The sequence below is a fragment of the Oryctolagus cuniculus genome, chromosome 2, assembly GCF_964237555.1.
Source record: "Oryctolagus cuniculus chromosome 2, mOryCun1.1, whole genome shotgun sequence".
NCBI classification, from domain to species: Eukaryota; Metazoa; Chordata; class Mammalia; order Lagomorpha; family Leporidae; genus Oryctolagus; species Oryctolagus cuniculus.
Genome location: NC_091433.1, coordinates 185,551,770 through 185,576,223, shown reverse-complemented (window position 1 = coordinate 185,576,223; position 24,454 = coordinate 185,551,770).

Sequence of the window (24,454 nt, the reverse complement as noted above, 5' to 3'; positions counted from 1 at the left end):
GCGCTGGGAGAGAAGTAAACAGCTTCCGCACAGCTGCCTCCAGTTCAACCAATTAACTGTAGGACTTGCTCCTGATTGGAGGAGAGCAGCGTACTCGGCGTGTGGGCAGCCGAGTTAGGATTGGCGGAGGAGGACTATAAAGGAGGAGAGAGACGGCATGCACCAGGAACATCTATGGGGAACATCTAAGGGGAACATCTAGCTGAAGGAACACCTGTGCAGCCCCCGAAGAGAGCCGGCCGGCGGTGTGCCGCTCCCCTGCGGAAGTGGGGAAAGTGGCCAGGGGGAACTGCCCTTCCACGGAGGTGGAAGGGATAGTAGCCAACCCGGGAAGAACCAGCAGCAAACCCGGGGAGGGCCGAGCAGACGAAAGAACAGCGCAGGGTCCTGTGTTGCTCCTCCATGAAGAGGGGGAGCGACAGGTGCAGGCAACACAGGCGGAGGATTAGCCTAGCGAACCATGGCACTGGCCTAACTTCATTTTAGTCAACAAACATTAATAAATAAGTTCCCTGACCTGGAAAAGCTCACCATCAAGTAGGATAAGTGAATAAAAGTATATTTATTAGCAGTACATGCAAAAGTAGCTCTAACAAACAGCAGAGGACATTACAGGGGTGACAAGCATGAGAGGAGTTGATTGGAATATAAGCATCTGGAGAAGCTGGCTGAGTAAGCTCACTTGACTGATCTTTGATGATTGCTCAGGTTAGCAGAGCAATGTGAACGGGAGGCCATAGGAAGGGTTGGGTAAATAGAAAGGAAGGAGGGATCTCAGGATGTGTTTGAATTCTAGGTTTCATCTGGATTTGATTATATTAAAAAACAGAGATGGAGAAAGTGTCGATAGTCACAGTTTTTAAGAAATTCATATGTTAACATATTTGATTTAGAACAACAACCTTATGAGTTGGGTATTGTCATTATCCCCATAGTGCAAGTGAGGAAATAGATATTTAGGAATTAAGTAATTTTCCAAGGGTTGCATGGTTACTAAAGTGGCCAAGGAGAACTTGGACTTGGTGGTGCAGTATCAACAATGTTTAACTCCTAGACACACAGCCTTTGAGTGCAAGTGGTATGTGCCCAGGTTTCAGGGGAGGATCATGTATTGGGGCCACAAAACTTCAGGAGATAGTCTAATAACTTAGGCTTTCATTTGGAGTGTGGGAAGGCTTTCTGGAAGAAGAGAGTCCTGAGGGTGTGGCAGGAGGCTCCATGTTCTTTCAAATGTCATTGTCGAGAGCACTGGCTCCCATAGAAATTGAGTTCAGTACTTCAAAGACTGAGAAATCCCTTTCATCACAAAGCTCAAGGAAGGATTCAAAAGCAAGCGCAATCCCTTTAGCTACCCATCTTAGTTACTGCCGGATGCCTACTAAGAGGAGTCTGGTATAGAGCAGGGGCCCCATATTTGATTTAATAAGTAAATGGATGAATGTAGAAGAAATTTAAGAGAAAGAGCTAAATTGAGAGATGTAATATGGAGATATTCTTCCTCTTCCCTTCTCCGTCTTACCAGAGCATGATAATTTACCATCAGTTCTTTTGTAACTGATTTTTTTTTTGACTGAGCATAATTCACTAAAAAGAATCTTCCTGGAAACTTTGCTTACATGTTTTATTTCTAGATGTAGATGTAACACAGCAGAGGTGGTTAAGGAGGAACAGGATGGGCCTTGATATCAAACAAGCTTTGGCTACTACTGCTACATGGACTTACACAAGATAACTGTATTTCTTCCCTCTGTAAAAAGGAGCATAGTTAGCTATCCTTAACAAAATATACAATCATTCCATTTTTAATAACCGAAGAGAAGAATTAGTACATGCATGATACTTGTTGAGTGTATCTTACTAAGTTTAGGAGGAGAGGTAATACCCACAACAAAACGTGACCATCTACATTCTAAGAAATCATTTGCTTGGCAGAACAGAAAACTGGTTTATGAATAGAATATTAGAGTCAAATTTCATTCTTATAGTGCATGGCTGAATAGAATGATGATTTAGGCTCAATCTATTATGTTGTTGACATCTCTACTTTGTATGGAAGTGTCAGTTTAAAAGTTCATTAATAGCCCAAGGAAACTTCATATTGGCAAATACCTGGGTTGCTTGGAAGATCTTCGTGTAATGAACAATCCTGACAACTGCTTATTGGAGTCTTGCCAGCCAGGAAATCACACTTCTGCTTTGCTGTTGCTTGTGAAAAATAAATTCTGACTGAATTAGACACTGAAATTTCATTTCCTTGAAACATTTATAATAAGACAATGACAATTGCAAAAAGTCAACAACATCTACCCTCTATTAAACATATTACTGGTTCCAAATTCTGTAAAAGGAATTTTTCACTTGGTTCCTTTTCATCATCAGAGGTAGAAGTCTTCATCTCTGCAGTGGTTGGCTCAGTAATCAACAGCAATAATCTCAGATGCCTGACAAGACCTCCCATGCTGTAGTCTCAGACAAACTGTACCTATGCTTGCAAAGGAAAACAGCTGGGAACTGAAACTATGTAGCTGATCTTCAACCTTTAATTCTGGTTTACGCTTTCTTCATCAGCTTTATTTTTAAATACTTAGAGCTCCTTGGTGGCTAAATTTCTAATTAAATAGATACAAGACTTCCCTTGTAAGGAAAATATTCTAGGCCTGTGGCACGGCTCAGTAGGCTAATCCTCCGCCTTGCAGCGCTGGCACACCGGGTTCTAGTCCTGGTCGGGGCACCGGATCCTGTCCCGGTTGCCCCTCTTCCAGGCCAGCTCTCTGCTGTGGCCAGGGAGTGCAGTGGAGGATGGCCCAAGTGCTTGGGCCCTGCACCCCATGTGAGACCAGGAGAAGCACCTGGCTCCTGCCTTCAGCACGGTGTGCTGGCCGCAGCGCACCGGCCATGGTGGCCATTGGAGGGTGAACCAACGGCAAAAAGGAAGACCTTTATCTCTGTCTCTCTCTCTCTCTCACTGTCCACTCTGCCTGTCAAAAAAATATTCTAAATGCTTAATATTTCTTTGGTCCACTGTGCCAGAATCAAGTCTGTTTTCTAAAAATAGGAAACTATGAAAGAAAAGAAGCACCTAACTCACAGCCACAAGCTCATTGCATTCAGGTGCAAGATGCAGAGCAGTGGTTCTCACTGGTCTGCACATTCAGATCACCTGGGGAGGCTCTTCAAAATTACTAATTCCCAGGCATATTCTCAAGACCAATTAAATCAGAATCTCTTGAAGTAGAACTGGGAATCACAATTTTTTAAAGTTTACAGTATTATTCCAATGTGCAGCCAAGATTTAGAACCACTGATTTAGACAAATGCTTCTCAAATTTTAATGTGTAAAGACATTAGAGAGGATTGTGCTAAAATGTAGATTCTGATTAAGCAAGATAAAGGGGGATGGCTCAGATTCTACATTTCTAACAGCCTTCAGGGACTGGTAAGATTACTGGTCCATGAGACATACTTTGAATACTGAGGATCAAAATAGTAGTAATTCTCAGAGTTTGTGACATATTAGAACTAAGTGGCATCTTGAGCACCCCATATACACAAAATCATATTTGCTCTGGATGAGACACATATGTTAGTATATTTTAAGACTTAACAGGTGATGCCAATGTGCAGTGCATGTGTGAAACAGTGACTGTGGATTTTGGCTATTGCTGATTCCTGGCCTGGTTTCATGTAGTGAGCAGGAAGGATGGATGAATACCATTGAAATTCTAAACCACATAGCACTTGACTTCAGAAGAAAAGTCAAGTTACACCTGGTTTCAGAGGCCCATATGCCCATACAGACAGTATTTAGCTTGGAGGAGAGCAGAGTTGTGGTGTATGTGAGGGAATTGGTAATTCTTGTCTTTAAACATTTGCAGCATCATTGGACACAAGAGACAGTAGGCTTGGACTCTGTCATTTCAAAAGCTAGGCCTCAAATCAGTAAATGAAGTGGCAAGGAGACAGATTTAAACTCAACATTTGGTATTCTGCCTACAAATCAGCTGTTCAAATATAGCAAGATTGACTTACAGACTTAACATCAGTGGAGTTAGGATTCATTTTGTTAGGCAAGGAAGAATCCTGGGTTATTCCTTTAGCTCCCCTTCACCTACCCATCCACCCTACCACCTCAGCCAATATTTAATCCATCAGTAAATCCTGCCATATCTACCTAGAATCCATATATCTAATGCATCTATCCACTTCTTTCAAGACTTTCCTGAAATAAACACCGTCAAGTCTTGCCTTAAATACTAGGATAGCCCTCCAAGTGGGCTTACAAGGATAGTCTCTCAATGAGAATAGGTTCCTGATACATTTGTTTCTCCTTTGATTCTTTTATCTCTAGCAGTAAGATTGGCTTTTCCACAGCGTTAATTGCAACTTCAAGGTTGCCTCATCTTCTACAGTATTTAAAAAAAATTATTCGCATCTCTGATCATGACTGAAAAAAAAAAAAAAACCCACACAACCTTCATGACCTTGTCTGTGCCTATGTTTTTATGTCACTCTCTCCCTCTTTGACTTCTGAGGCCATTCCTCACAGCCTCTCCAGCCACAGGACTCCATGTTAAATCTTCAATGAGCCAGACTGACCCATTTTAGGGTCATAGTACTTGGTATTTCCTCTTTCCGAAACACTGATGTATATATGTGCAGTTCCTTCTTACCATACAATACTTGACTCTAATGCCACTTCTTAGAGAGGACTTCTCTGCTTACTATCCTAAAGTGCCCATGCTACTCTCCCAGTCTCCTCTAAATTGCATTTAATTATTTTACATTGTTTTTAGGTAACACTTAACATAATTGACATATTACTTTGTTCAATAAATACTTGTTGAACAAATACTATGTTTTGGATATTCTTTCTATGTAATGATAATACATATTTTCACCAAATAAGGTAGCAAATGTTATGTCTTCATGGAAGTAATCTTTTTAATGATCTGAATTACCAGGTTCACTTCAATTTTTTTTGTTGCTTGTGTTCCTCCATTAAACTCCAACACATCAGTGATCTTGCTAATTATTTTCCTCACCCTGTACTTTGTTTCTGGAAGAATGCTCATAATATAAGAGTGACCCAATAAATATTTGAAACAATTACTAAATGGAGGCTATAAAAATGTCTTAAATCCAGAGATTAAGGAATATTATCCACGGTATCTTGTTTCCTTCTCAACTTCATTTTAAGGATGAAAGTTTTCACAGAAAATCAGTCCAATGCTATTCAAAGTATGGGCCCTAACACAGTGGCATCAGCAGGGTCCTGGTTCCAAATGCAGATTCCCTGAACTGATCGCAGACCAACTGAATTATAACCTGTGTTTGATGAGATTCTTGGCAAACTCCCATGCATATTAGAATCTGAGGCACTAAGCAACTCCATACCCTGTTTGTTATAGAGAATACACCGAGGCAAGAGAGGGCATGAGTTGCCCAAGGAATAAAACCCTCCTCTTCTTATTGATGATTCCTTCTGCGCAAACCATGTGACTTCACAGGTGTCACCTTTTATTTCAGCAGAAGTCTAAGACACAAAAATTTCAGCAAGAAAAATGACCCCAGAAGTAAGTCTTCCTGGAAGACTGGCCCTTGGACAGCTCTCACACCTCCCTGCACATGAGCCCTCTAGCTCTGCATCTCACTCCATCCTGCACCCTGGGTTGAGTGACTTCTAGGTGGAATGGCTTAGAACATCTGTATTTCCTCCAACACAGGGAAGCAATTTAGTCATTTTTATGCTCATCCATTAGAAAGTTTTCATTTTAAACCTTTCTGTAGGGAAGTTTTCTACCCACTTTACATGAGAGATGCAAATGTTCTAACATTTCATGAGCCACTGTGTGTTTTAGAACTGCAGCTGCACATCACCACCCAGCAGCAGAGCCCCGACTAGCACGTGCTGCTGTTTTACAGGAGATGGTCTCCTGGACTCTGTAGTGTAGTAGATTTTCTCTGTTGTCTGAGACTGACCAGTTTCTGGCTGTCACGTTCTTTGTCGCCCAGGCTGTCTGTCCTCTGCAGAAGGGCTACCATGGAATTCTTCCATTTCTAAGACATCTTGAAATATGTATACCAAACTCCACTTCTTTGACTTAACTACTAACAAAGAAGGGAGTATTTAAAGTTGTATTTTAATCCCTGTATTCAAACACCTGTAATTAGAGCCCTTCCCTTGGGCTAAACCTGAGGACTTGTGTGCTCTCACATGGTGCAACATTGATTCACCCCATCTCTTACCAAATCTCTGGGCCAAAAAGAGAAGAAGAATCTAAAATAACACATATGAAAAATTATTCTGAATTCTCACTTTGAAAAAGTAAAACTGACTTTTCCTTTGGCCAAGCAGAAGTTTGAAATATTGCAATCCCTGTACAGCAAATAACACAAAGACACCATTTGCCTTCCCTTCATTTGAGGGAAGTGGTAGATGGTTTAGAATCTGATTTTGCTTTGGATATTATCTCTATAGTTTATCAACACTGTGACCCTGAGCATGCTACTTAATCTCTCTGAACCAAGGATTTTGTATCATAGTAAGGGACTAATCCATCTCAAAGCGAAAATTGAGTATTTGAATGAGATCTCTTGGGATGTGGTAGGCACCATCAGATAATAGTTACTTGCATGGCTATAATTATTAGTGTTGGCAGCAACATATAAATATATCATGAATATCCATTCAGGTCAGTGGCTATGTACCTGGAATTTTAATTGATTTAAGTGCTAAATATTTCCAAGGATATACATGATGGATGAGTATAATCAATCATCAGGGAGCAATTATTTGCCAATTTCTGAACCATGTTTCTGCTTACAGAGCTGATAAAAGGAATGATAATTGTTGACTCAGAAGGCCTTGTGGTAGTGACTAACAATGGTCACCAGACGACAATATTGGCTAAGGCGTCCTCACCCCTGTGAACACAAGCAATTCCATGTGTCATCCTGGGGCAAGCGAGGGAGGTCATGTGTGTATGGGACCCAGGCTGAGGCCATGACCTGGGAGGGATTTCAAGATATCAGTAGGCACAAACAGCACTGAAGTTCTAAATCATAATTATTAGGGTTAGAACCTTACAATCTACCATGCTAGTCAATATTTTTCCTATGCATGCTGACTCTTAGGAACCTTAAGTAAAAAGTTTGTCTCCATCTAATCACATCAGAAGGAAGTGTTGGTCAACAGAATTAATTACATGTAAGATCTGACATGACCCAGAAGATTTTCCCTGAATCCTTCACTCTTTACAAATAACACTCACTTTCCAGTTTGGGAAACATATACAGGATTAAGGACTTTGACTTGTTCTGAAATAGCATATCCATTTTACTTTATATTTTAATTAATTATTTTTTAATTATAGTCTTTACTTATATGCAATTCAGAGAGAAATAGAAACAGAAAGACAAAAGTTTTACATCTGCTGGCTCACTCCTCAAAATAATGCAACAGCCCACGCTAAGTCAGACCAAATCCAGGCACTGGAAATGCAGTATGAGTCTCCCAAACTGGTAGAAGAGCAAAGCACTCGAGCCATCAGTTGCCTCGTAGGGTGCTGATTACCAGGAAGCTGGAATTTGCAGGAAGCTGGAATAAAAAGTGGAACTGGGTCGTGCACAAGCCCTCTGCTAAAGGAAACAGACTTCCCAATAATCATTTAACTACTCTGCTAGACAAACCTCCACATGTATGACTTTCATGACTGAACTTTATCTGTTTCCCCATCTTGTGAAGTTCTAGTAATTCTGCATAGCACATAAAGCATTAGACAAAACTTCTTATTCCAGAAAGCTAAACAGGAATTAATCTCTAAGCTCCACATTTGCAAACATCACTGTATTTGCTACCAGTGAATTACCAAGAACATACTAAACATAAGTACCAGCCATGTACCTAGGGAAACACAAATTTGAACTCCTTTCTCAACAGATTCTACTAATCCAAGGTAGAAAACTAGTTACTAGTTACAAATTCCATGAGCTGCTAGAAGAATTACTATTAAAAACAAAAGTAATAACAGAAATAATAACATAGATTTCCTGTGTATCAGAGATTAGACTAAACATTTATACAAATTATATCTGATCCTTACAACCACAGTGCAAGACAAAGGTCACCTCTTCATGTTATATAAGGAGAAGCTGAGACCAAGTTTAAGAATCTTCTTTAAGATTATAAAGCAAATAATGGAAGGACTGTGATTCAATCATCAGATTACCAAGTTCTAAAGTCATTGCTTTTTAGAATTAGGATGGGAAAAACCCTTAGTGATGAAACTAGATTGTCAAGCCATCTTGTCCAGTCAACAGGAATAACAATGTTCACAAATTGGTCGAAGGCATGAGTCTAACATTATAATATAATATAATTAATATATATAATATATAGTATATATAATTATATATGATATATAATTATATAATATGTAATAATATATAATAATATAATTAAGATTATACCTTAATCTGTGAACTCTTGAGTCAAATCTAATAATGTCACGGTCACCTATTCAATTCTCCTCTACCAGAGATAGCAATTTTGATTCAGTCACTTCCTATTCTATTCTTCACCCATCTATCTTCTCTCTTTCTTTCCCTCTTTCCCTCTTTCCCTCTACTCCCCCACCCCAACCACCCCTCCCTCTCTCATTCCCACACACTCTATCCCTTCAAACAGAATATATTTAATCCATCTAAATGATTTGTGGCAAGTATGTGATGCAACAGTTAAATAGGAGTGTATGGTTCAAGTCCTGATTCCTCCACTTCTGATACAGTAGCTGCTTGATAATGAATACCCTGGGAAGACAGTAAATGATGACTCAAGTACTTGGGAGACCCAGAATAAATTTTGGGCTCCAGGCTTTGGCCTGGCCCAGCATTAGCTGGTGCGGGCATTTAAAGAGTGAACCAATGGATGGAAGATATCTCTCTCAAACCTCCCTATTCTTTCTCTCTCTCTTTTTCCCTCCCTGCCTTTCAAATAATAAAAGCTGAAAATAAGTAAATAAATTAAAAATATTCCTTTCATTCTTCTCTGCATTTTAACAGGCAATTCAATGTCTAAAATGCCCTAAATTGCCATTTCTTATAGGTAGACCTCACTCCAGAGCCTATGCAATTATGCTTCCCTTTGTTAATACACCAGTGCTGAGCTAATCATTCCATGATTGGTGCTTTAATGGTTCCTGCTACTTTGTCCAAGAAAACATTAGACTGTAATAATTTTCATCCCCAACAACAGGGTTTTAGGTTTCTTTTTCTACACCTTCATCACTATTTATCTTATGTCTTTTTAATAACAGGCATTCTAACTTGAATGATACTTCACTGTTGTCTTGACTTACACTTCCCTGATGATTAGTGATTCTGAGCATTTTTTCATGCATTTGTGATCACTTATGTTTCTTCTTTTGAGTAATGTCAATTCAGGTCATTTGCCCATTTATGAAATGGATATTTTATGGTTAAGTTTTTTGAGTTCTTTATGTATTCTAAATCAATTCTTTGTCAGACGAAGAGTTTGCAAACATTTTCTCCCATTCTGCCACTGTTTTCTTTACCCTGTTGTTTGTTTTCTTTGCTCTGCAGAAGCTTTGTAGGTTGATATCATCCCATTTGTCTAGTTTTTTGTTGTTGTTGCTTGTGCTTTGGGGTTCTCATAAGAAGTCATGTCCTCTTGCAATGTCTTGAGGTGTCTGCCTTATTTTTCTCAGTAGTATCATAGTGTTACATTTAGTCTTTGATAAATTTTAGTTGATTTTGGTATACAGTTAGACAGACATATGAGTTCTATATATGAATATACAGTTTTCCCTCACCATTTACTGAAGAGACTATCCTTTTTCCAGTTTAGGTTGATGGGAATAAAAATTAGTACAGCCATCATGAAGAAAAATATGAAGACTCCTCAAAAACTAAAAATAGATCTACCATATGACCATGATATCCCATGTCTGGGTATATATCTGAAGAAAATGAAATCAGGAAACGAGATAGCTACATGCCTATGTTCATTGTATCCCTGTTCATAATAACTAAGATATAGAACTAAATTAAGTATTCATCAATGGGTAAATGGATAAAGAGAGGTGGTATATTAATATAACAAAATAATACTTAGTCATCTAAAGAACAGAATCCTGATGCTTGCAGCAAAATGAATAGAAGTAGAGAGACATATTTAAATGAACTAACCCAGACACAGAAAGACAGATACTCTATGATCTCTTTCATATGGCGAAATTAATAAAAATAGTTGATTTGAACTTAAAAAATGATTACTAGAAGCTAGGAAGGGTGATGGGAGGGAGGAATAAAGAAGATTGCATAGCAGGTACCAAAACATGTGCAGATAGAAGTAACAGATATGTTCTAGGGTTCCATGACCTAGTTGGGTGACTACACTTTACAATAATGGATTATTTACTGTATAAAGAACTGCAAGTGGGACAGTATGTTGTGGCATAGCAGGTTAAGTGCCACCTGTGATGCCAGAATTCCATATGAAATTTGGTTTGATGGCCAGCGCCGTGGCTCAATAGGCTAATCCTCTGCCTGAGGCACCAGCACCCCTGGTTGGAGAGCCGGATTCTGTCCTGGTTGCTCCTCTTCCAGTCCAGCTCTCTGCTGTGGCCCGGGAAGGCAGTGGAGGATGGCCCAGGTCCTTGGGCCTTGCACCCGCATGGGAGACCGGGAGAAGCACCTGGCTCCTGGCTTTGGATCAGCGCAGCGCGCTGGCCGCAGCGGCCACTGGGGGGTGAATCAACGGGGAAAAAAAAAAAAAAAAAAAAAGAAAGAAAGTTGGTTTGAGTCTTGGCTGGTCCACTTTTGACCAGCTTCCTGCTAATGTCCATGGAAAAGCAACAGAAGTTGGCTCAAGTGCTTGGTACACTGCCAGTTATGTGGGAAACCTGGATAGAGTTCTAGGCTCCTTATTTTAACCTAGCCTGGCTTTTGTGGCCATCTGGGGGAGTGAGCAAGTAGATCAAGATCTCTTTTCCCCCCTCTCCTTCCGCTTCGCCATCACCTTCTCCCTCTCTCCCTCCTTATCTCTAACTTTGCCTTTCAAGTAAATAAATCTTATTTTTAAAAACTGGAATGGAAGATATGGTAGGTTCCAAGTAGAAAGAAAACAAGAAAATTCTAGGAAATGGAAAGTTAAGTTACCTGGTTTTTTAAATTTTATTTTTATTTGAAAGGTAGAGAGTGATGGTGGAAGTGAAGAAAGAAAACACTAACTCCTATTCACTAGTTCACCACCAAAATATTTGCAATACTCCTATGCACAAAGCTGGCTGATAGGCACATAACTATGTTATGTGTTAAAATATCACAATGTATACATTAAAATGTATTAATGCATTTGGGCTATTTCACATCACCCTTGGGACCTGAAAGATAAGAGAAGCAAACTAAAAATTTGGCATATGTGTCCGGCTATGTTGTGAATAATCAATTCCTTTTATTCTGATTCAGAAAACAAGAAAACTAGATTTTGAATTCCTTGAGGACAGAAACTATTTTTGATTCATACTTTATTCACAACTTCTAACTCAGAACCAAGAATTAATAGATGCTCAGAAAGTCTAGAAATACAATAGATGAATAGATGAGTCTAGTTTTGTGTCAGCTTTTAGAGGACCCCAGAGGCTGCACCAATACAAAAACAATCATATCTTACCAGCACAACCCTCATCCTCAGTAATATCCAGGGCTAGGGAGACAATCAAAGGTGACCATGACCATAGAAGAGCATTGTCAGAAGCCAAGAAGGAAGTACAAGGGACTATCAAAATTATCTCAACCAAAAGTTTTTATAGATTGTGAACGTGCCAGGAGCCTTTTTGCCATTAGAAAATAGGAATCCTACAGGATTCCTGCGTAAAATTCCTCAGGCAGTAAGTAGGTTTTCAAGCATCTAAACTTCTGTTTACTTTAGTGCAAAATTTCCCAGGTTTTCTAGTCAACATTTTCTACACCTACCCTAAGCCACCTGCCCACATACTACATGGTGCCTCTTCCAATCTCTAGATAATTCCTATGATTTCTCCCTTTAATTAAAGATGCTCTCAGGATGGGATATCGTGTCCTTTATTACTAATTTTGCATGGATTGTAATACCCAATTCTATGAATAACTGTTGGGACTTATATCAGTTAGAAGCAACATAGCATGAATTCATTTTACATTACGTTAGAATACATTTCTGGGGATTTGTCATCTAATCTCAGGAAACTGGGCTTTGTGGCCTAGGGGAGGGATATAGGCTGGGTAAATGAAGGATGATGGGGAAGCCCTTCTTAGAATCTCTCAAAGTATCTGAAGTAAGAAATCTAGTTTAAAGGTATTGTCCTCATGTATTGTTGAGGTTATTGTATACTGGGTGCTGTGCTTGTCAGTTCAATAAATATAACATATTATCCTTGAAACAATTCTGTAAGTTAATTCATCCTGCTAATCTTTTTGTTTCAAGTTTAGAGCTTCAAGATCTCCCAAATTATGCTAGAACACTCCCGAAACATCTTTTAGTATTTCCCCATAGCTCTTGACACTATTTTATTTATTGGTGTAATATTCTGTACAATTCTGCCCTTTCCACTAGACTCTGAATCCATACAGATAACAACTATGTCTATTTCTGTATTACCCTTCACTTTATCCCCTGCAACTAGGATAATATCTGTTTCATAATAGGTATTCAACAAGTATCTGTTGACCTGTAAATGACTGAAATGGGTGAGTATCATATATTATTACTAAACCTATTTTATAATTGAGAAAACTGAGGAAACTCAGCTCGAAGCCAAGATCAAGTTTTGATGGCTTGAGCATTTCTGAGTCAGTTTAGTTTACCCAAGCGTGTCTTCCTTAGAGCGCATGCACTTTCTGGTACTCCACCTTGCGTTTCTTTGAGCTTCCAGTAGAAACACACGTGTTAATAGGGCATCACACATCTATTTATCTTTTTTCCACTCATCCTTCCACATGAAAAGTCAGCTTTTATTTTGATCTATACAATAGAATCTTACTCATAGGTTTTAGTTGGACCTTCTAAACTTATTAGATGAAGAGCCCTTCAAAAAAGGAACCAAGATTATTCCTAGATTATTTTCTATATGGTTTTTTCTCTCTTTTTTAACATTTATTTAATAAATATAAATTTCCAAAGTACAACTTTTGGATTATAGCAGCTTCTCCCCCCCCATAACTTCCCTCCCACCTGCAACCATCCCATCTGCTGCTCCCTCTCCCATCCCTTTCACATCGATTCATTTTCAATTATCTTTATATACAGAAGATCAATTTAGTATAGACTAAGTAAAGATTTCAACAGTTTGCACCCACACAGAAACACAAAGTATAAAGTACTGTTTGAGTACTAGTTATACTGTTAATTTGCATAGTAGAACACAATAAGGACAGAGATCCTACATGAGAAGTAAGTGCACAGGTACTCCCATTGTTGATTTAACAATTGACACTCTTATTTATGGTGTCAGTAATCACCCTAGGATCTTGTCATGAGTTGCCAAGGCTATAGAAGCCTCTTGAGTTTTCCAACTCCAAGCTTATTTAGACAAATTCATAGTCAAAGTGGGAGTTCTCTCCTCCCTTCAGAGAAAGGTATCTCCTTCTTTGATGGCCCATTCTTTCCACTGGGATCTCACTCACAGAGATCTTTCATTTAGGTCTATTTTTTTTTTTTTTTTTGCAAAAGTGTCTTGGCTTTCCATGCCTGAAATACTCTCATGGGCTTTTTAGCCAGATCCGACTGCCTTAAGGGATGATTCTGAGGCCAGAGTGCTGTTTAGGACATCTGCCATTCTATGAGTCTGCTTGTGTATCCCGCTTCCCATGTTGGATCATTCTCTCCTTTTTAATTCTATCAGTTAGTATTAGCAGACAGTAGTCTTGTTTATGTGATCCCTTTGACTCTTAATCCTATCATTATGATCAATTACGAACTGAAACTGATCACTTGGACTAGTAAGATGGCATTGGTGCATGCCACCTTGATGGGATTGAATTGGAATTCCCTGGCACATTTCTAACTCTACCATTAGGGGTAAGTCCAATTGAGCATGTGCCAAACTGTGCATCTCCTCCCTCTCTTATTCCCACTTTTATATTTAACAGGGATCACTTTTCAGTTAAATTTAAATTAAACAGCAGTAAAAAAAAAAAAAAAAGAAAAAAAAAGAAATCTGGTCATTTGCAACAAAATGGAGGAATTTGGAAAACATCATGCTGAGTGAATTAAGCCAGTCCCAAAGAGACAAATATTATTTTTTTTGTTTTGTTTTTTTTTTTAACTTTTATTTAATGAATATACGTTTCCAAAGTACGAATAATGGATTACTATGGCTTCCCCCCCATACCGTCCCACCCACAACCCTCCCCTTTCCCACTCCCTCTCCCCTTCCATTCACATCAAGATTCATTTTCGATTATCTTAATATACAGAAGATCAGCTTAGTATACATTAAGTAAGGATTTCAACAGTTTGCTCCCACACAGAAACATAAAGTGAAAAATAATAGATGATTTTTTTTTAATGATGATGAAATCAGATCAGACCTATTCAGACCTATTGTCATGTTTAATCCCAGTGAGAGTCAAGTTGGGAGTTGATAGTTTCTTTTCTTTTCTTTTCTTTTCTTTTTTTTTTTTTTTTTTTTTTTTTACAGAGGATCAGTTTAGTATGCATTAAGTAAAGATTTCAACAGTTTGCACCCCCATAGAAACACAAAGTGAAATATATTATTTGAGTACTCATTATAGCATTAAATCTCAATGCACAGCACATTAAGGACAGAGATCCTACATGAGGAGTAAGTGCACAGTGACTCCTGTTGTTGACTTTACCAATTGACACTCCTGTCTATGGCATCAGTAATCTCCCTATGCTCCAGTCATGAGTTTCCAAGGCTATGGAAGCCCCTTGAGTTCTCCGACTCTTATCTTGTTTAGACAAGGTCATAGTCAAAGTGGAGGTTCTCTCCTCCCTTCAGAGAAAGGTACCTCCTTCTTTGAAGACCTGTTCTTTCCACTGAGATCTCACTCACAGAGATCTTTTGCCAGAGTGTCTTGGCTTTCCATGCCTGAAATACTCTCATGGGCTTTTCAGCCAGATCTGAATGCCTTTAGGGCTGATTCTGAGGCCAGAGTGCTATTTAGGGCATCTGCCATTCTATGAGTCTGCTGAGTATCTCACTTCCCATGTTGGATCACTCTCCCCTTTATTTATTCTATCGGTTAGTGTTAGCAGGTACTAGACTTGCTTATGTGCTCCCTTTGACTCTTAGTCCTTTCATTATGATCAATTGCGAACTGAAATGGATCACTTGGACTAGTGAGATGGCATTGGTACATGTCACCTTGATGGGATTAAATTGGAGTCCCCTGGTATGTTTCTAACTCTACCATTTGGGGCAAGTCAGCTTGAGCATGTCCCAAATTATATATCTCTTCCCTCTCTTATTCCTACTCTTATGTTTAACAGGGATCACATTTCAGTTAAATTTCAACACTTAAGAATAACTGTGTATTAATTACAGAATTGAATCAGTCATATTAAGTAGAACAGACAAAAAAACTACTAAGAGGGATAATGTATTAAGTTGTTCATTAACAGTCAGGGCTATGCTGATCAAGTCACCGTTTCCCATAGTGTCCCTTTCACTTCAACAAGTTTCCATTTTGGTGTTCAGTCAGTTGTCACCGATCAGGGAGAACATATGGTATTTGTCCCTTTGGGACTGGCTTATTTCACTCAGCATGATGTGTTCCAGATTCCTCCATTTTGTTGCAAATGACTGGATTTCGTTGTTTCTTACTGCAGTATAGTATTCTAAAGAGTACATATCCCATAATTTCTTTATCCAGTCTACCGTTGATGGGCATTTAGGTTGGTTCCAGGTCTTAGCTATTGTGAATTGTGCTGCAATAAACATTAGGCTGCAGACTGCTTTTTTGTTTGCCAATTTAAATTCCTTTGGGTAAATTCCAAGGAGTGGGATGGCTGGGTCGAACGGTAGGGTTATCTTCAGGTTTCTGAGGAATCTCCAGACTGATTTCCATAGTGGCTTAACCAGTTTGCATTCCCACCAACAGTGGGTTAGTGTCCCTTTTTCCCCACATCCTCGCCAGCATCTGTTGTTGGTAGATTTCTGAATGTGAGCCATTCTAACCGGGGTGAGGTGGAACCTCATTGTGGTTTTGATTTGCATTTCTCTGATTGCTAATGACCTTGAACATTTTTTCATGTGCCTGTTGGCCACTTGGATTTCCTCTTTTGAAAAATGTCTATTGAGGTCCTTGGCCCATCTCTTAATTGGGTTGTTGGTTTTGTTTTTGTGGAGTTTCTTGATCTCTTTGTAGATTCTGGTTATTAACCCTTTATCTGTTGCATAGTTTGCAAATATTTTTTCCCATTCTGACGGTTGTCTCTTCACTCTCCTGACTGTTTCTTTTGCAGTACAGAAACTTCTCAATTTGATGCAATCCCAATAGTTAATTTTGGCTTTGACTGCCTGTGCCTCCCGGGTCTTTTCCAGAAACTCTTTGCCTGTGCCAATATCTTGAAGGGTTTCTCCAATGTTCTCTAGTAACTTGATGGTGTCAGGTCGTAGATTTAGGTCTTTAATCCATGTTGAGTGGATTTTTGTGTAAGGTGTAAGGTAGGGGTCTTGCTTCATGATTCTGCACGTGGAAATCCAATTTTCCCAGCACCATTTATTGAATAGACTGTCCTTGCTCAAGGAATTAGTTTTAGATCCTTGATCAAATATAAGTTGGCTGTAGATGTTTGGGTTGATTTCTGGTATTTCAATTCTGTTCCATTGGTCTATCCTTCTGTTTCTGTACCAGTACCATGCTGTTTTGATTACAACTGCCCTGTAGTATGTCCTGAAATCTGGTATTGTGATGCCTCCGGCTTTGTTTTTGTTGTACAAGATTGCTTTAGCTATTCGAGGTCTCTTGTGCCTCCATATAAATTTCAGCACCAATTTTTCCAGATCTGAGAAGAAGGTCTTCGGTATCTTGATTGGTATTGCATTGAATCTATAAATTGCTTTTGGGAGAATGGACATTTTGATGATATTGATTCTTCCAATCCATGAGCATGGCAGATTTTTCCATTTCTTGGTATCCTCTTCTATTTCTTTCTTTAAGGTTTTGTAATTTTCATTGTAGAGATCTTTAACATCCTTGGTTAAGTTTATTCCAAGGTATTTGATTGTTTTTGTAGCTATTGTGAATGGGATTGATCTTAGAAGTTCTTCCTCAGCCATGGCATTGTCTGTGTATACAAAGGCTGTTGATTTTTGTGCATTGATTTTATACCCTGCTACTTTGCCAAACTCTTCTATGAGTTCCAATAGTCTCTTGGTAGAGTTCTTTGGGTCCCCTAAATAAAGAATCATGTCATCTGCAAAGAGGGATAGTTTGAGTTCTTCCTTCCCAATTTGTATCCCTTTAATTTCTTTTTCTTGCCTAATAGCTCTGGCTAGAACCTCCAGAACTATATTGAATAGCAGTGGTGAGAGTGGACATCCCTGTCTGGTCCCAGATCTCAGTGGAAATGCTTCCAACTTTTCCCCATTCAATAGGATGTTGGCTGTGGGTTTTTCATAGATTGCTTTGATTGTATTGAGGAATGTTCCTTCCAAACCCAGTTTGCTTAGAGTTTTCATCATGAACGGGTGTTGTATTTTATCAAATGCTTTCTCGGCATCTATTGAGAGAATCATATGGTTTTTCTTCTGCAGTCTGTTAATGTGGTGTATCACATTGATTGTCTTGCGCACATTAAACCATCCCTGCATACCAGGGATAAATCCCACTTGGTCTGGGTGGATGATCTTTCTGATGTGTTGTTGCATTCTATTGGCGAGAATTTTATTGAGGATTTTTGCATCTATGTTCATCAGGGATATTGGTCTGTAATTCTCTTTCAGTGCTGCATCTTTTCCCGGCTTAGGAATTAAGGTGATGCTGGCTTCATAGAAAGAATTTGGGAGGATTCCCTCTTCTTCAATTGTTCTGAATAGTTTGAGAAGAATTGGAGTTAGTTCTTCTTTAAATGTCTGGTAGAATTCAGCAGTGAATCCATCTGGTCCTGGGCTTTTCTTTGTTGGGAGGGCCTTTATTACTGTTTCAATTTCTGTCTCAGTTATGGGTCTATTTAGGTTTTCGATGTCTTCCTGGTTCAATTTAGGTAGGTTGCATGTGTCCAGGAATCTATCCATTTCTGGTAGGTTTCCCTGTTTGCTGGCATGCAAGTCCTTGTAGTAATTTCTGATGATTCTTTTTATTTCTGTGGTGTCTGTTGTTACATTTCCTTTTTCATCTCTGATTTTATTGATTTGGGTCTTTTCTCTTCTTTTTTTAGTTAGTTGGGCCAATGGGGTGTCAATTTTGTTTATTTTTTCAAAAAACCAGCTCCTCGTTTGGCTGATTGTTTGTAATGTTTTTCTTGATTCAATCCTGTTGATTTCTTCTCTGATTTTAATTATTTCTCTTCTCCTACTAGATTTGGGTCTGGTTTGCTGTAGGTTTTCTAGATCCTTGAGGTGAATAGAAAGCTCATCTATTTGGTGCCTTTCCAATTTCTTGATGTAGGCACCTATTGATATAAACTTTCCTCTTAACACTGCTTTTGCTGTGTCCCATAAGTTTTGGTATGTTGTGCTGTTATCCTCATTTACTTCCAGAAAGTTTTTGATTTCTCTTTTGATTTCTTCTATGACCCATTGTTCATTCAGGAGCATGTTGTTCAATCTCCATGTGTTTGCGTATGCTCTAGGGATTCCTGAGTTGTTCATTTCCAACTTCATTCCTTTATGGTCTGAGAAGCTGCATGGTATGATTCTAATTCTTTTGAATTTGCTGAGACTTGCTTTATGGCCTAGTATGTGGTCAATCCTAGAGAAGGTTCCATGTACTGCTGAGAAGAATGTATAATCTTTAGCTGTAGGATTGAAAGTTCTGTATATATCTGTTAGATCCATTTGGGCTATAGTGTCGTTAAAATCTACTGTATCCTTGTTGATCTTCTGTCCTATTGATCTGTCTATTTCTGAGAGTGGAGTATTGAAGTCCCCCAGTACTATTGTATTGGGGTCTAAGTCTCCCTTTAAGTCCGTTAACAAATCTTTTAGATAAACCGGTGCCCTGTAGTTAGGTGCATATACATTGATAATTGTTATATCTTCCTGTTGAATTGATCCCTTAATCATTATGTAGTGTCCCTCTTTGTCTCTCTTAATGGTTTTTGTGGTAAAGTTTATGGTGTCTGATATTAAGATGGCTACGCCTGCTCTTTTTTCATTTCTGTTGGCATGGTATATCTTTTTCCAGCCTTTCACTTTCAGTCTGTATGGATCTTTGTTGGAAAGATGTGTTTCTTGTAAGCAGCAAATAGATGGGTTTTGTTTTTTAACCCAATCAGCCAAACGGTGTCTTTTAACTGGACAGTTCAGGCCATTCACGTTCAATGTGACTAATGATAAGTGGTAACTTTGCCCTGCCATTTGCCAAAGATAAGTTCTAATATATGCTTTGAATTCCCTGTGATCTTTTGCTGTGAGCTTTCCTTCCTTGGTTTCTTTCCTTTACCTTCTTTCATATTGATGACCGTGTTTCTTTGTTTCTGTGTGTAACACATCTTTAAGCATCTTTTGTAGGGCTGGACGAGTGGCAACAAATTCTTTCAATTTCTGTTTGTTATGAAAAGTCTTTATTTCACCTTCATTCACAAATGATAGCTTTGCAGGGTATAATATTCTGGGCTGGCAGTTGTTCTCTCTTAGTACCTGGGCTATATCTTGCCATTCCCTCCTAGCTTGTAGAGTTTCTGATGAGAAGTCAGCTGTGAGTCTGATTGGAGATCCTCTGAGAGTAATCTGACGTTTCTCTCTTGCACATTTTAGGATCTTTTCTTTATGTTTCACTGTGGAGAGTTTAATTACAACGTGCCGTGGTGAGGGTCTCTTTTGGTCGTGTTTATTAGGGGTTCTGTGAGCTTCCTGTACTAGGATTTCTCTGTCCTTCTCCAAACCTGGGAAATTTTCTGCTAATATCTCACTAAAAAGGCCTTCTAATCCTTTCTCCCTCTCCATGCCTTCAGGAACTCCTAGAACCCGAATGTTGGGTTTTTTAATAGTATCCTGAAGATTCCCGACAATATGTTTCAGATTTCTAATTTCCTCTTCTTTTCTTTGGTCTGACTGTATCCTTTCCTGTTCTCTGTCTTCTAAGTCCGAAATTCTCTCTTCTGCTTCTCCCATTCTGTTTGTAAGGCTCTCTATTGTGTTTTTCATTTGATCTATTGAATTCTTCACTTCAGTCACTATCCCAGTTTCCTGTTGTACTAGTTGTTTCGTTTCATTTTGATTCCTCCTTAATATTTCATTTTCACGAGAGAGATTTTCTATCTTGTCCATTAAGGATTTCTGTAGTTCAAGAATTTGTTTTTGAGAACTTCTTAATGTTCTTATCAATTTTTTGAGATCTGCTTCTTGCATTTCTTCTATGTCATCATCCTCATAATCTTGAATTGGGGTGTCTTTTTCATTTGAGGGCTTCATGGTGACTTCCTTGTTTTTATTACCTTGGTTTTTGCGTTTGTTATTTGTCATATTGGAGATATTTGGTTTCTTCACTGTGGTGCTTTTTCTTGTTATACTATGACTCTAGATTAAGTGGACTATCTGTTTTTGATGGAGCCTTAGGGCTTGAGATGGGTGTGGCCTGAGAGCTCTGTTTGGTGTGCCAAAGGTGACACTCCCAGGTTAGGCGTGGTAAACCTCTCTCTCTCTCTCTCTCTCTCTCTCTTTTTTTTTTGATTCAACAGGGAAGTTATTCTGCACAGCTGAACGAAGTTGGAGGTAGTTAGCAGGCAAATGATATACCCACAGGAGCCAGAGATCAGAAGCTCTTTCCCAAGGACCACACAGGGAATCTGTTCGGCCCTTAGAGTGGGCTCAAATTCTCCTTCAGTCTCCCACTGGGTTGCCAAAGTTACGGAATTGTAGCGTCTCTGGAGAGTGCTCACGTGAATTCCGTGAGTTCTCTCCCCCCCCCCCCCGTCTCTTTTTTCATAGTCTCAGTTCAGTAGCACCATAAATTTACTAAGTCCTAATCTCCTGTTAATTCGCCCCACCCAGAGTCAGGTTTTACTGCTAGGCTCAGGGCCGGTGCAGACCTGAGGTCGCTCTGCTTATGACGTATGTCCAAGATGGCGCCTGCTCTTTGTCTTGCTCGCCCTTGAGAGGTGAGCGGAGAGAGAGAAACCCGTGTCCATACCAGTCACCTTTTTTTTTTTCCCTCTCTCTCTCTTCCAGTTAGCTTGGTGAAGTCCCCCCCGCCCCAGGGGTCGTTCCCTCTAGTCTCCTCTCTCCGCTTGCCTGCCGGTGTCTCGGGTTATTGAGGTTCGGCTCACCTCGCGTTCCAGCGCTGGTGTGTTGAGTCTGCCGCTGATGTCCCGAACTGTGGGCTCCCACGCTCTCCACGCAGGTCTGCTCCCCTTCCAGCGCCGATGTGTGGACTCGGAGCCCTGGACTTCCCCGAGACAAATATTATATGTTCTCCCTGATCAGTGACAACTAACCAAGCGCCTAAAAGGAAACCTGTTGAAGTGAGATGGACACTATGAAAAACAATGACTTGATCAGCCCTTGTCCTGACTGTCAAGGAACAACTTACTACTTTATTCCTTTTAGTATTTTTTTATTTTACTTAATACCATTGGTTGAATTCTATATGGATTTTTTAAACATGATAAGGAATCATAGCTGGATTTTAAATTAAAAGCAGACCAATATAAGAATAGTTGTGTAAAGCATGTGAAGGAAACTCTCAGAAAAGAAAAGAAAACAAAACAAAACAAAAAAAACAGAAAACCCCTCTGTTATTTGAAGATGGAGTCTTTTACACATCACCAGTAATGGTGGGAGGAATTCTGGACAGTTCAGGGGAGCACTGGTACTTCACAGAGTCTGTGTGACTGAGGAGCAGGAGTCTGATACTGGGAGTCAGATAACAGAGTCTGGCTATAGCTCTTCTCCTGTCATGATGATAAAATCCACTGAACACAGCTGTTCAGAGAGCTAACTGCTACACTGTGTTGGGTGGTTGCTTGAAAAGTCTTCTAGTATAAAAATTGAAGGCTGACAAAATGAAGACTGAAAGATGATGATCATATATCCTTGGACTGATCTCACAAGAAGAAGAAGCCATACCATATCTGAATAGAACGAAGCAAAGAAATCTTGATATTTGGGCACCTAGGACCAGTGAAGTCACAGAACTTTTTTTTTTCTCCCCAGAAACATTTTTAAGTTCAGTGACTGCAGACATTGCCTTCTGTAGGAAACAATCCTAACAAATTTCCCAACCTCATTTTCTCTCCAACAGCAGCCTCTAAAGCTGTTGGCATTATTTGCAGCACAAACCAATATTAAGCAATTTATAGGCAGAAGAGAATATTTAATGTGCACATAACTGACAGCAAGAAAATGAAAGATGAGAGGACAACATTTCAGCTGACTCCGCAGTACAACTTGGCAGCATTCTTATTCCCTGCAAAATCTGAAGAAAAGGAAATAAAAACAGTGAATTCATTGCTTGTGTGTAGTACTTTTTACCCTATGGTCAGAGCCCCTGACAGCTGGCCTCCAATCCCACCAGGATTGGGGCCACCAACAGAATTACCTATACAGGGTACCCCAAGTACACATTGTGTGCCTACACAATTCATGGTGTTCTTTTCCTCATGAATTCATCATTTTCCTCTCAAATAAATCCCTCTCTAGAAGGGGCACTGGATATATGATGATGATTGTCACAGGCATGGACGCTGACCTTAGAGATGGCTACTACTGGAGACATGCATTACCAACATCTCCCCCCACTGTCCATCAGCTGCTGCTCTCTCCCTCTCTTCCAAATGTTTCTTATTCCCTGAAGCTTTTTCTAAACCCTCTCATTGGGTGCAACCTTTTATATGCATCCTGACATTTCACAGCTGTCATCTATTAAGCACTCTGTGGCAGTTGCTGGGTTAAGTGCTGTGGACAGGTTATCTATTTTGATTTTCAAAACAACTCTGTGAAGTAGATAGTAACACTAAAACCAGTCTTAACAGATACTGAGACCAAAGCTTGGAGGCAAAATATGCCCAAGGTCGCTCAGCTCTGAAATGTGAAGTCAGGTTGCAGATACAAGCCTGCTGACCTCAGCACCTGGACACTTCACCATTACTGTTTTTACTTTATCACAGTAATTGTATCCCCTCCACTGTCCCAACCCTAGGCTGAATGTTTCCCCAAAGCAGGATTTATGTCTCATTCTGTCCTGTCTATCACATTCTACCTTCCTACTACTGTCTCTTGCTGGGATGCTGGGACTAGACAGTCAATATTTGTCGGACTTAATCAAATTCTACAGATATCCAATTTGAATTCTGTGATCTATCCTTGGAACATCAAGATATAACCTTTTGAGTTCTTGTAACACATCAGCTCACTTTGTACTTCAATATTTTTGCAGTTTCATTTCATAAACTTCTCGGTCTCCAGATTCAGATCTCTAGATATTTTGCTGTGCTGGAAAGCTACATGGGGTTGCTTTTATTCATGTGGCTGCAATTATAGGAAATGTGGAGGGAATTCAGTGGGTCCAGGAGACTGAAGAGCGTTTTAGAGGATGGATGGGTCTGTGCAGAGGAATTCTGGGTTTTGCCAGGAAGGCTCAGACCAGGAAATGTTCTGAGCACAAGTCCCTGTAGACCCATTCTTTTCAGTGGCATGTCCACTGAAATGGCTGCCTCTGTCACCACATCAGAGGGCCTACACTGCCAGATCGAGCTGAAAAAGACAGCCATGTTTTTCTTGATAATAATTCTCAGGCCAAATGCTTTGCAGAAATTATGTGGTGAAAGTTGTAAGTCTACATGCACGTGAGAATCTGGGCATGAGTCGTCTATAAAAATGCTTTATCTCTAATCAGGACCTTTGCTGAGAAAGGAGAGGTGTGGCTCCCAATAGCTAGAGTTCACACAGGCTTCAGCAAACCATTTCCTATGGAAGAAGATGGATGCGTGTACTGGGGGACTCTGGCGTCACTGCTCTTCGAATTTAAGTCCACAAACTTGGTGAAAGTATTTTCTGAAACACTGCAATTAAATTATTTAAAATACAGAAATGATTTGGCTATTGGTAATATGAATTGGTAAGCAGTAGTAATAACAAGAATGCGACTTTAAGAACCATCCTCTCTGCTGTCAATTATGAAGATCAAGGAAGCAAGTAATAGATCAAGACATGACCTCCCAGCTTCCTAGCATTAAAGCAACATCTTATGCAGTTCTGGCAAGAGATGGGTTCTCAGGAATTACATGAGATTGTAAGATTTGCAATAGATACAAAGTGAATTATTT